General features: G+C 43.9%; 1 long non-coding RNA gene across 1 annotated transcript; it reads right to left on the reverse strand.

Moving 5' to 3' along the window:
• Window positions 1-5,565: 5,565 nt before the first annotated feature.
• On the reverse strand, window positions 5,566-10,266 carry LOC115495094 (uncharacterized). The gene is made up of 3 exons (XR_012055444.1): window positions 10,150-10,266; window positions 8,320-8,485; window positions 5,566-6,456 (listed from the first exon to the last, which is right to left on the reverse strand). It is a non-coding gene; the product is annotated as an uncharacterized lncRNA (long non-coding RNA).
• Between the last annotated feature and the right edge of the window lie 1,035 nt (window positions 10,267-11,301).

The following is an 11,301-nucleotide window of genomic DNA, read 5'->3' on the forward strand; positions in this document are numbered from 1 at the left end:
CTCAGATAAGTTGAGCAATTTTAACGCCTCCAAAATGAATATTACCTGGGTAAAGAATTCCTTGTCCTCTTTTCTATACGTGCAGAGATGAAATCTTCCTGTAAAGCGAGGAAATTACCTGCACACAGCGGGGCTGACACATGTAAATGCCTCCCAAATATTGTTTTTCTGTCACCTTGAATTCCTGCAGCTGCACTTTTATTCCTCCTCCCTGCAAAGGCCAAACAAGTTGATGTGCCTGGACCTTAGCAGAGATCATGTAGCATTTAATCCTTGTTAGCACACAAGGAAGCACAATCCATAACGTGCTCCATTCCAGATTAAACTGTTTGCCAAGTCTTTAAGCAGCCCAGACACACAGGCCTGGACCCAGTAAGTGCCTCCAAGCCATGGTCCTGTTCCATGCACACCCAAGGAACATGGAATGGTTTTTCCTCACACCACAACTCCATCTCAGCAAGAATCTAGGCCAGCAGGCAAAGGGCTGAAAGTAAAGGACTCTTTTTTAATACAAAAAATATTCCCAAGTTAGGTCCAGCTGTGACTGTTCTCAATGGCTCCTCTTCTAACATTTTCCTAATGCTAACTCCATCTGGAATTTTTTTGGTGTGCAATGAGATAAAAAATCCCAAATTAAAAACAGTGCTAAAACATATACATAGATGTATCAGCAATTACTTTTATTTAAATAGCAGCTTCCACTATTTGTCATTCTCCCAGGCAGAACTGATTTTTCAGCACTGTGTACAAATCAACCTTTCTTAATGCCTTTCTTAATCATGCTGGTATCAAAGATTACAAATATGAAACTACTTTCTTTGAGGCATTACATTTTAATTTTGGTTAGTGGGAAAAGAGATGGAGAGCTAAAGCTGAAATCCTACTTAATTCTTGGAAATGTCAGCATTTGTGTTCATTTCTCTGACATGATGATGTACCATTTGTAGTTGAAATAAATTATTTTTTCAAATTGTTATCTCTGTGCTCGCAGAACAGCCTATTGAAAATATACACTGGTTGTATTTTGATTCCTAATGTATCCTAACATATGCCTACCTAATTAAAATAAGGCTTTATGTATCTAACCATGGAGATATTGGAAACATTTATAAAATCTCAAAATCTGCCTATACAGGGAAAAAATATTCCACTTTTGTTTAATATTCTTCCATTCCCCTGGTGTGACTTCAATGCTCAGACTTTGGGTGAACTGAATTCCAGGCTTAAGTGTCCCTTTAAAATCAAATTGACACAGCTAAATTAACTGATATACATATATAAAATTTTTCCTGTGAGAATTTCTGTCAGACTAATGTTGTGTTCTATTATGGATAATTAAAGTGGCTTTAAAATATCATGTATATGAAGGAATAAGTTAATTTACTGTGAATTTTTAACTAAGGGTCGCTCTCAATATTACTTATATAAATATGCTAATGGCCTAAAAACTAATTTCTGTTTAAAAAATTAGGAAAACATATCTTCATCTTATTAAAATTCAAAGTCTAATTAAAAAAACTACAAAACCGAGACAATAAGCCAAGATCCAAGATTCCTTGTGGGACTGTGAAATTTGACAGCTGGAATGTTTTGATGTATTGGCTTTTAAACATTACTTTTACTTTTTTTTTTTTTAAGATTTCCAGTTCAGAATTTCTAATCTTCTCAGTATTAACAAAATCTAGGTTCTGACTGTGCAGAACCAGCCTTGGAAGACTGCACAATGGCATTTAGCAATAACCTGACCAAATCTAAACATCATCGCTTCCCAAAATAGCTGTAAGATTCCCCATGGGTTGTGAACCCTGGAAGAAGCACCTGAAGCCTCCCTCATCTCACAGACATTCTCCTTGGTGAGCAAAGAGAGGCTCTAGGATGATTTCCAGAGTTTAGCAGTTTAACAGCTTTCCAGAGAAAGTCACGTGGATATGACAGATCTGCCATGGCTCCTCTGTTCATCCATCTTAGTGAAAAGGGAGAGAGGTTCCTCAAGTGATGGATGCTAAATTAGGTTGTTCTGCGTTTTTCTGAACCTTCTAACTTGGGATTTGATGCCGAGGTTGAGTCATTTTTAAGCCCAGAAGGAATCACTCAATTTACACCTGCCACAAACCTTGACACCTGAACTGCTTTTCCTAACAAACAAATATTTATGATCCAGGGCAATCCCATCTTTCTTCTGAAGTTCATGAAAATAGAATGGCAGAAAAACACTTACAAAAGGTTGTGCTCAGCTGCTTTCTGTTGGCTTGGGAAGGTGTAAAATAGAATTACACTCGTGTGCAAGCTCAGAGCAAGAAACAGGAAATAAACTCTATTCCTGTCTGCTGCTCCGGGCTTGTTTCACAGCACAGGGCAATTACAAAAATGGACTGGCTGCCTTCAGTAAGAGGCTTTAGAGTTCTCTTACACACAGATATTGCCACAGCCTCTTCCAAGAGAGAATTCGGTGTTTCTTCATGCTATATCTGCATGTACTTCTCCATTCCTGACTAAAACCATATGTTGTATTTTCCAGAGTCCATGTGGTAATACATATTAAGGAGTTTTTGCATAGCTGAAATGAATAGAAGATGTGAAGGCAAATTAATGTCACATCTCACCAAAACAACGAAAAACAAAACTATAAAGTGAGCAGCAGGAACTCTGCTCTAAATGGGTAATGATAAATCACATTAAAAACAAGTGTAAATTGCTGAGATAACATTTTCAACATTTCCTCGAGATCTCAGCACACTAAACCAGAACTGAAAAATAAATTAATTTTCCTGTCACCTTCACCAGCGTCCTTAGGTCTCTTTAACCCTTCCCTAATTGCTGGTTTCTGATCCCATCCCCTGCAGTGGCAGTGCAACAGAGAGATGCCTGTGGAGAGCAGAGATAAATGTGATAGATTTGAGTGAATCTCACAGGGTGACAGGTTAGACAAAATGACAGAGTGCCAAATGCACTGAACACTTCTTTCCAGATCAAGTAAAAAGAGAGAGAAGCCCATAGCTATACCATTACCCTTTCCATCTTGATGCCACAAGTGCACCAAGAATTATTCAGGATGAGCAAAGATGGTAAAAATTAAAAAGATTTTATGCACATGCTGCTTTGCAGAAAAAATAATTAATTTTAATTAATTCTTCAAAATGAAATATTAATTTCAATTCAGATTTTGGTTTAAATAAAGTGTTTATTCTGCAAAGAAACCTGAAAAAGTACTCATTCTATTTGGGTCTTCCAAATGTCTTGGCTTTTTAGAAGGACAGAAGCCTAAAATTAAAAACCTCAAATCTTAGATAATTTCCTGACTAAATAATAACATCAAGTAGATGAAGATGCTGGATGTACATGGCTGTGTCCAAGCAAAAACTGAACATTTAGGAAATGCTTAAACATAGGCAAAAGAGCAAAATTTGGTGTTCTAATTCTGGCAATTAAGTTTGGCTTATTTTCATTTTGCTTTAAAGACTGATGGATCTTCAGGGCATCTGCAGGATTTATTAAGTACTTAAATGCAAAACATAATTTATATGCTTTTTAAACCAGTGGCTTAATGTCTGAATTGTCTCTGGTTCCTCAGTGAGATCCTGTCCTGATGCTCTGACTTATCTTTCCCTCTCTGCTGCACACACCTGAATTCATGGACTGCTGAAAGAGACACTGCACTTCAGTGAGTTGGGAAGAGCTGGAGTCTGCCTCTGACAGACAGCAGAGCTTATGGAAAACCTGGCAAACAAACTGGAGCTCAGCAGGGCAGGAGAAATATTTCACATAGAAACTGCCACTAACCAGCAGGGATTTTGTCTGTTTTGGCAGAAACAGGAAAAAAAAGACAGTTTGGATATAAGCTGAAGGTGCTGGGTTTGATTGTTTTCATTATTTATATTCAAACTGATTAGAAAAAGACCCTGAAAACAATTCTGCTGATGATGAACATATTCTGTTATTAATGGAAGGGTTTCATGTACGGACTTTCATGTTTCATGGCAAGACTTTGTTTCAAAGGCAGTGAAGAAAAGAAGGAAAACCAAAAGCAGAGGGGGTGATGATGAGTTATTCACAAACATCCGGAGGTGTGCCCTGCCCAGATCACCCCTGCTATGAGTCCTGCAGCCTGGGCTGCTGCCAGGGCAATGCTCAGTCTGGTCCTTGGCCCCTGCTCTGGGACTGATCTCACACTGCCCTGAGCAGGCAGCAAAGCCCCTGGCTGCACAGAGTCCCTCTGAAAGGCCCTTCTGGCAACCCCAGCAATTATCAACAGCTCTTGTGCAATTACAGCCATCACTTAGGGGTCCTTGCACCTCAGGGACATCTGGGAACATTTCCCACTCCTGCCTGTAACAGAGCAGGCTAATCACTGCAGCAGGAATGGCTCCAGCACATCCATGTTCCCTTCATTCAGTTCCTGCCATGGCAGATGTGCACAGGGGTGGGAATAGAGGATCTGGGTTCTGCTCACCTTCAGCCCGGGTTAGGGGACAGCCACGAGCCTCCCTGCTGGCCATGGTTCAGGATTACATTCCCAGACCAGCACTGCTGGAGCATTGCTGCTGTTGGGGCAGGGATAATTGTCAGGCTACAGCTCCTTAGCAGAGCACATCTGACTTGGAACATGACCCTGCCACAGAAATGTGCTGTGGAAACTGGGGACAATTAACACACCGTTGCTGTCAGCCTAAGATATGTCCCCTCACACAATATCATACCTCTCTTATCAGTATTTCCCACTCCAGTCTGGGCAGGTGCTTCAGCATTTCCACAACTGGAAGCACTGCAGCCACGCTAGGGAAGCCATTTAAAATGAAGGTTGTGCTGAAGTACCTCGGTGATAGGCCTGAAAGACACCCAGAAACACCACAAGTGGCACATTAACAGAATGTGACATGTTTAACTTTATCCAGCAGACCAGACATGCCCAGTTCCCAAGAGATTAAATATGCCTGGAGCTGGGCTTTCCCCTAATGACACAAAACTGCAGCTGTCCTTACTTCTCCCTACACTGGGTTTTGTGGCAGCCAGAATGGTTAATTTGCATGGAAAGGTGACTCTTGCCCTGTTTCTGCATCTGAAGGATTCTAAACCACTCCAGCAGGGTGTTTGTGCAAACAGCAGGGCTGTGCATATGCAAGGGGAGTTTTATCTCCAGACACAGTCCGTGGCTCAGATTCCATTGCAATGTCTCTCCAGCCCCGTGGCCATGGGCACTGGCTGTGGTTATTGTGCATTTCTGCAGGCCCAGAAATGTTCCCTCTGCTCCAGGGCCCTTGCAGACACTCCTGCCTGAAAAAGGTCCCCAGGCTAAAGGAGCCACCAGCATCAGAGACAGGACACACTTCCCCCATGCCACACCAGCTTCCTTCACCTTCCTGGGGAACACTGGGCTGGAATTCCAGCTGGAGCAAGCACACAACAGCAGATGGGCTGCTGGGTTTTAATGGAACTGTGATGGCTGCACTCCATTTATGAAATGGGAAAACTGGTAGGGAGAAGGGACAGCAATGCATGGCTTTTTTTGGGTGTTTGCTTGGTTTCTTTTCTTAATTTTAGTTACTGAATCACAGCAGGAGTCCCTCATACCGAACAAGGGCTCCAGCACCACACAGCAGGTCTGGCTTTGTGGGCTTCCTAAACCTCACAAGCCCAGGGACTTCTGGCAGTCCAGCTGCACCAAGAGACAAAATTTTCCAAGTCTCAGACTTAGCCTGGGGTGGGTTAAAGCTGGCTGAATTCCTGGTTGCTCTCCAGCAAGGAGGTTGGAATTGCTGGGACAATCTGAACCTTTGGAAACACAAGGATGTCATGTTTTGACATGCCTGTTAATCTAAGGCATAGTTTCAGTTCCATTGTGACTTTTCAGACTGGAGGACATAATAAATTGTTTTGGCAACATATTTAGTTTTTAAGAAATAATTAAAATAATTATGGTTTTGAGGAAACATGGAAAAATGGTGCCTTGTAGCCCGGCCAGATCCAGCACAAATGTTGGTTTTGTGGGAAATGTACTTGAAGCTAAGATCTTTCAGCTCTGGAGTCCTGAAAAATGTGTAGCTTATATGCAAGATGCCCCAAAGATTTTCTACCTGATCCTTACAAAAAGCTTTTTTATCTTAAGAAAATGGAGTGCCTCATCTTTTAGTCTATTCAGAGTCAGTTCTAACCCTAGAGAATAATGAAGAACCAAAAAGCCCAAACCACAACCATACCAAAAGCCACTAAAACATTCACTTGCATAAAATTACAACGCTTCCAGTAATTTGGAAGGCTCTTGCTTAATGGCTCCAGCACCTCAGAGAGTGTAAAAATGGTGAGTTACCTTTTCCCAGCAGCTGGAGCTCTCAGAGCCACATCTCCCTTGCTGTCTCTGTCAGGAGGACAACGAGGACTGCCAGGAGCAGCTGCTTGGGGCTGTCTCTGCTCAGCCCAAGGTGAAAGGAGCCAGCAGAGCCCAGCATCACCACACACACACTGGAGAGGAATAACATGAACAGGCAATTACATTCTTTTCTCCCCTGCTCCTGTCAAAGCTGCTGCATTTCTAACATCTCTCTGGGGTTTGACCTCCACACCCCTCCCCTCACTTAACAAGACACAAAAGTCACCTTTCTGGGTCACATTGCAGATGTTAATGCAGATTTGTTCTCTTCACTCCTCTCTTTTTCTTCCTTGAGCATCACACCAAGGGGAAGCACAGCACAGAAGATGGTGCTGTTGAGAATGAAGTGTCTACACCAAGAAATTATCCTATTTTCAAGAAGACAAATTTTTTGCCAAATACCTTGGCAACATTTTCTCCCTTGTTTCTCTATTCTGCCACATCAGTTCATCTCAGCACAAGTGGTGAAGTTCACCACAGCATGAAGCTGGGGCTGCAGAGCCTCACTATTTTCTGATCAGGTGAAAAGGTTGACAGCCCCTTGCAAAACCTCATTAGCACAGCCATTTATTGCCAGGCAAATTTGCACTGGCACCAGTGAATGTTTTATGGGGCTCTGGCTGCAGGCCACCCGGAGGTTTTACATCGCTGGAGGCATTTCACACACATTATTCCTTAATAAGCTTGTGCTGCTCTTTAGAATGAGTGCCTAGCCAGGATGCTCCATTGATTTATTCTCCAGCTGCCACTTCAGCAGAGGAGAAGGAAGTTTATCCTCTTGCTGCTCCTTCATGTCTCCTCCAGAAATGTCATGGAACGTGGCTGCCTCACCTGGGAACACCAGAGCTGCCCAAGGCAGTGCTGTGTCACCTCCCTGTGTCACCTCCCTGTCCTGGTCCTGCCAGGTCTGAGGGAAGTGTTACTTCTCTGGCAGCTCTCTGCTCACTGCCAGCTTTCAGTGACTGCAGGAATTTCCAGCCTCAATTTCCTTCTCAGCTGGCCTTGCTCCTGGTGTGCTGCTGCAGATGTCTGAGGAGATTCATCAGAGTCCCTTGCCAGAAGCCAAACTTCTCTTGAGCATTTTCCAGCTGGCCCCAGCAGCAAGTCATGGGGGCCCTTCTTTAAAGCTCCTGAGAATGAAGAAAGCCCAAACCAAGCTGAATTAAACTGCTGGGCTTCTCTTCACATCACTGCCTGCAACTGCAGGATAACGCTCCTGGGTTGCTGCTTTTTCCCCCTCCATATTTTTCTTTTTATAAACACAGTGCCATGGGGTTGTTTCTTGTTTTGTTTACAGATGCACTGATGTGAAGCAAGGGCTTAGTCTGATCAGAAATTGCTTCTGGTTATGCAGAGCTCAGTGGCACACACTCCACTGCTTGTCTCTGTCCCCTGGCTGATGACTCCCCTATGATGAGTGGAGGAAGGGCTGTGGTTATGTCACTGCTTTATTGTTGTTTTCTTTGTCTGTCTCTTGTCACCATTATGTAATTTATGATAAAAGAGGACATCAACAACAAAAGCCACTGAAACCCTGAAAGCTCAGGAACAAACTCACACACACATTCTAGTGCCTGGTGTCTGACAAGTAAGGAAAACTTGGCAAGGTGGCTTTTGTTTAGATAATATTTCAAGCAATCAATTCCTCAAATGAATTCCTTGTGAGGTCTCAAAAAAAGTTCTGGACGTGCCAAAATAACAGCAGACTACAACAGCTTCTATTACTCATGTTTAAGGAGGACATTTCCTCCACAAAAAGGATTTGCTCCAGAACTGAGAGCATGAGTTGTAAATGCAGCTTATTTTCCTGCTGGAGACAGCAGGAGATCCCATGGGAAGTCCCCTGCCCCCAGGCACCCATCCCTGAAGCACTGATATAAAGTATTTATAAAACTACACTTGTAATAGCCCAGAGCCTGCAAGGAGGTGTGAAATCCAGCTGTGCAATAACTCACTCCATATCCAAAAACTGCTCCATCCAAGCTTCACGCTCACTAAAACCTCGAGGAAGACTTTGATTCTTTCAGGATGAGATGGATTTCTGCCTCTTCTTGATTTGTCACTCTGCTACCAGCAGGCAGCATTTTCACTTGGTACAAGACAGCCAGCACTGTCAATGCACTGTTAAAAGGACAATAAACAACAAAGTAATTATGGAGAGATCCTCTGCCTCCAGGAATTAATTCCATTCTCTCCTTCAATCTCTGATCTCACAGGTCAGTGTCTAGAAATCCTTTCCAAAGAGCTTCCCAATCACCAGCCTAGCACAAGTGTAGATCTGTGCCATGTGGTGGCTCCTCAGAGGCAGCACTAAATGTATTTTCCTCCCCAGTCCCTGCAAACACCCCACAGAATTCCCCAGCTTGCCAGTGTCCAAGTGCCACAGGCAAGTGGCAGGAAGCTCAGAGCCTGGAGGGGCAGAAAGCCTTTAAGGAACCTGCAGCTCCAGCAGCCGGGCCGAGCTGCCAGGACTTCATCCCCAGCTCCATCTCTGCTCCTCCTGCCCCAGGTTATTGCACTGAAGTGAGACCTGGCAAATCCTCCTCTCTGCCCCTGACACCCAGAGCCCAGTGAAACAAGAGTGGTTTGTGTTTCTGCAAACCTGCAGGGAGAGCACACACCTGTAAATTCTGCCGTGTGTTATTAAAAAAGTTTAACTCCAGGAAGAATTCAGACCTGCGACCTTTAAACTTTCTTCTCTGACAGGAAAATTCAGTAATACACAGCATGGGGATATTTGGCATGAAAGGAAAATGGCCACAGATTTAATTAAAATGTAAGTTATTGTTAGCAAGAAAGGTCATGCTATGAAAATGTAATTTCAGGAGTATATTAGCAACAACACTCCACTGTTATTTGCATGTGAAATATAGATTTTGTACTTGACATTTAGAAAGGAAATTGGAACTCTTTCTAATGGATGCTTGAACACTTTTGCTTGAACACTTTTGTGTTCTTGTGCTGCTTTTGTTCACATTTTTGTCTAATTGGCTGGATCTTACATACAACAGGAGTTACATTTTAGTCTCTATGCCTGAATGCCTAACTGATCTGGGAATTAGCTCACAAAAGCTGATATAAATTGCAATAGAAGGGAAAGTGCAACATAAGAATCCTTACATGGTTACAGCTTCAGAGGAGCTCAGACCTTCACAAGAATTCCTCATTTTGGGGTAGGTCATCACCCACCTTCCAGGAGCATTTGGGGATTTTTAACATCCCTCAGGCAGAGTGATTTCAATGTGATCAAGAGCCCATTTTGTTTACAGGGCACTGAAGGACCTGTGGAGAGGAGGCAAAGCTTTTCCTGGGAGAGGGTGCTTGTTTTGTGATCTGCTAAAGACAGTGACAGTGACATGTGTCACACAAATCACTCTGACTCCAGCAAAGTGGGAGGTGAAGGCAGAATGCACTGGCTTAACTGAAAGCATTTGTTTAAAACCCATCACTGCAGTGGGCTGGGACTGGAAAGAACACTCTGAAAACAGCCACGCTCTGCTGCTGACTACAGAGAGGTGTGTGCTCACTCACGAGGTTTTTGCTGATTTCTGCACCCCTAGTCCTGCAGAAGCAGCATCAGAGTGAATGAATCTGTACAAATGCACCTTCTGCTTTATCCACACCCTCCCGTGCACTACAGATGTGCCCAGGTGTGCTGGGAGCACAGGAAGCACTGCAAGTACTTGCTGAGGTGCCATTCTGGCCTCCAGAACACACAGAGCTGGTAGAAGGCCTCAAAAAGCTTTATCAAGCCCAGCACTGAGCACTGGCTGGAAATTACTTACCTTGCTTTGGGGGATTTTCAGCTTCAGCTCTACACAGCAGAAATTACTTCATTCCAGAGAGCTACAACTTCAGGAACAGTAGGATGGCAACCCAAACTATCTGAGGAAGAAGCTGCACTGTAAGAAAGCTGACAAGACTAAAAATAATGCTGCACATCACCTTTTATCCTTTCTACCACCACAAAACAGAGGGACAGGACACTGTGGGAAGCACGGACACACCTCTGTCCTCAACACCTTGTAAGGAATAAAAAGCAGCCTGTGGTTTGAAGCAAGCCCTCCAGTGCCCAATGGAAAGGGCAAACAGGAAAATGGGTGCAGAGACTCCCAGCACCAGCTGGGGCCTGTGTTACAGAAAGATTTACCCCTTGGAAGCCAGCTGGGACAATCTCTGCAGCCTGTTCCCTGATCCCTGCCTCTGCAGGAGAGGCTGAGCCTCAGGCAGCACAAGCATGCTGGGAGCAGAGCCTCACTGCAGCTGCAGCCTCTGGATTAGGGGGATTTTTGTGTTCAGAGACCCAGAACACGGCACAAATGGTCTGCATGAGAGCATCAGAGTGGGCTGGACCATCTGCTGGGCGAGAGCAGCTCCACACACTGCTGGCTCTCAGTCTGCAAGGGCTTTTCTGCAGAGCCCCTGCACACCTGGCAGCAGCAGCTTTGATTTCAAATACTGCAGGGAGCTTGTCCAGTGCCAGCCAAGTGGTTTTGTACAAACAGGAGCAATGTGTGGGATGGAAGCACAAAAGAACAGTCTTGGCTTCCTCAGCATAGGAGGATTAATAAATCAAGGAGTGAGCTTTAAATCTGATGGGAATAAACCAGAGCACAACATTCCCAACAGCAGGGCTGAGCAGCACCTTTACCTGCACCCTGTGCAGTGGAGTGCAGCTGTGAAGTCACAAGAACAAGCAAAGGAACAGGGTTAACAGACCCAGAAAGTCAGGATTTTGTGTTTTCTGACTGTGCAGTTCAAAACAAGGTTCCAGAACTGCCCATCTATCCATGGTTTGATACAACCATTAGCACACAGGCAAAGTAGTAAATCAGAATATTTTGTAACTGCACTTGTAGAGATCAATCTTTTGTGCATTACTGCATTCTTAGTAGATATGTGAATTAAGCCCTAAAACAGTCTTTGAAGAGAAAGGA

The sequence above is a fragment of the Taeniopygia guttata genome, chromosome 4 (assembly GCF_048771995.1).
Source record: "Taeniopygia guttata chromosome 4, bTaeGut7.mat, whole genome shotgun sequence".
In the NCBI taxonomy this organism is placed as follows: Eukaryota; Metazoa; Chordata; class Aves; order Passeriformes; family Estrildidae; genus Taeniopygia; species Taeniopygia guttata.